Here is a 2,698-nt window from a genome sequence, read left to right on the forward strand (position 1 = left end):
CCAAATTTCACCTACTCTTTCTTTATTCTCAAGTTGCTTCAAGCAATCTTGTGCCTTGGATTCTCTTCTTCACTAATTGCCTTTAATGTGAATTTGGCCAGATATTCATTTGCATTTTCTGAGAACAATTCCATTTATTTTCATTCCATATTTCTAACTTGTTTTGGTGTTTCTCTCTAGCACTGGTGTTCATATCCATTTATTAAGACATATAACACTTCCTAGTTTTATCTTTTCATCAATATTTTGTTCATTCCTTCTTTCTAATTAGTGATGAGAATATAAAGCATAAACTTTGGTGATCCACTATAAGACAGGTTCTCACATTACACAATGCCACTGCTGTTATAATTTATATATAATCTACTAGTCTTTTTCAGTCTTCATGGATGCAGTATAATCAATGCTATATGAAATTTCTGACCAGATCTGTTCAGTTCTGAGTACAATACAAATGATCTTTTATTTTCACCATTGATCTGATTTTTCTATTGATATGCCTCTGTAAAATCTGACTTTCAAGGGGGGTTGGATTGGTGAGTTGTTTTTGGTCTTAATTCAAAGGTTTTTTATTTAAAACTCTTCTTTTATTTATTTATTTATTTTGGTTTTGGGGCCACACCCAGTGGTATTCAAGGGCTCTGTGCTCAGAAATTGCCCCTGGCAGAATCATATGGGATGCTGGGGATTGAACCCAAGTCGGTCTTAGGTTGGCAGTGTGCAAGACAAACATTTTACTGCTGTGCTATTATTCCGGCCCCTAAAATTCATTTTGGGTTAAAATTTTGAGCATACCTCTATCAGGTGATGTTATTACTTAATATAATGTATTTAACTGTTTTCAATATATATTAGGAGATATAACAAATACCAGGAATAGCTCAAAAATGTGTAGTAAGTAGAAGTACATTTTAAATGCTCTGATAGTGTACATGGTCTTGAGGTCTGACATCTCTTTCAACTGACAGATCAGAGAGAGCCCTGGTAAAGCTGCTGAAATGAAATTTAATTTTGTGGTTGTTCTTAATGCTTCTCTACAACAAATTCCACTTCTAAGGCTTATAGCACTCTAATATCCCTAATTTGATCTCTATACAGTAATAAAATTGAAAATCTTTATGGACAAATAATATTATAATGAAGTGTCAACAGCCATGTGCTTCATCTCTGGGAGAAATTAATATTCTTTTTTTTTTTTTTTTAGTTAGATCCATTTATTTTATGCTTAGTTTATTCCCGTGCCATAAGTTTTTGCTTCTTCAGTTTCTTCTGTGAGATCTTTTTCTTCTGTGCAACTTCCTCTTCAGGTTTAGGAACTATCTGCTCTTTCTCAGTCAGAATCATCTCAATGTGGCAGGGAGAACTCATGTATGGGTTAATACGCCCATGAGCCCTGTAAGTTCTGCGGCGCATCTTGGGTGCTTTGTTCACTTGAATATGCTCAATGACCAGGGAATCAACATCTAAACCCTTAAGTTCAGCATTGCTCTCTGCATTTTTAAGCATGTGCAATAAAAATTCAGCACTTTTTTTGGGCCAACGACCCTGTGTCCAACCCCACTGTTTGGCCTGGGCACACCTGCCAACACCACCATTGTAACGCCGGAAGGGCACACACTGCTTTTGCAGGGTGACGTCTTTCAGATACTTAGTGGCTTTTCAGATACTTAGGCCTTTGATGGCCTGAGCCGTTTCCCGAGTGTTCTTGAAATGAACGCGAAGGTTCGAGCCTCTGGACTTGCATGATTTGGTCGGGTTTTCGGGGTCCAGAGAATAGCGCACCATCTCGGCGGGATCACCTACAGCCGCTGGCGGAAGAGAGAAATTAATATTCTTACAGTATTTTTTGTACTAAGTTCCCCTTACTCCCAAGCAAGAATTAATTGAACTTCTGGGATAAGTGGACTTCTAACTTGAAAGCCCTGATTAGATCATGAGGAAGAAATAAGATAATTGGTCTACATGTATAAAATGAATCTAATATTTTTAGAGTAAAGCGAAAACATTTAGCATTTAGCCATAAGTCTTCTAGCTATAAGTATATGGGTAAGAATTTTATTCTTCCCACCTTCTACTCATTTTTTACTTTTTCAGTAACTGGAAAGAAATCAGGGCCTCACATATATGAAGTGTAGCTGACCCACATCTTTGGATAACCTTTAATTCCTCCCTCTCTGAATCAGAATGAGGGTTGTCATTTCTCATACAGTAAGGTTGAAATGACTCTGAGACAACCAATCCTCATGTGCAAGTTTGAACATCTATACTTCCTTAATACATATAATAATTACTAATTTGCATATCTGACCTACCTTCTAATATATACCTATTTTGTTACTAATGTACTTTAACCTTATCACTTTCTGGGGTTTTTATTTTTACTCTTTGTCACAGAGTTCTTCACATCACTTCTTGCCATTTTTTTGAGCATCTTTTTAGAACTTCAAAGCTATGTGCATCTAATAACAATATGGAGAACCAGTAGCTAACATAAATTAAAACTATAATACATGTGACAAAGTCCATCTATTAAAATGTGTGTGTGCTACCCAAAATAAAGCCCAAATTCAAGAGTCTATTTACACTTCATATATTCTAAAAATGATTTTAGTTGTCTTCCAATATTAAACTAGGCCAGGAAATTTGAAATGAAGCAGAGTCAGCATTCTGAGAGGTATCAACAGTGTAATCTACAGAA

The 2,698-nt window shown here is 36.0% G+C and overlaps 1 pseudogene; it reads right to left on the reverse strand.

Moving 5' to 3' along the window:
- Positions 1–1,183: 1,183 nt before the first annotated feature.
- On the reverse strand, positions 1,184–1,802 carry LOC126022824 (60S ribosomal protein L17-like; annotated as a pseudogene).
- Positions 1,803–2,698: the final 896 nt, after the last annotated feature.

This window comes from Suncus etruscus, chromosome 11 (assembly GCF_024139225.1).
Source record: "Suncus etruscus isolate mSunEtr1 chromosome 11, mSunEtr1.pri.cur, whole genome shotgun sequence".
Lineage (NCBI taxonomy): Eukaryota > Metazoa > Chordata > Mammalia > Eulipotyphla > Soricidae > Suncus > Suncus etruscus.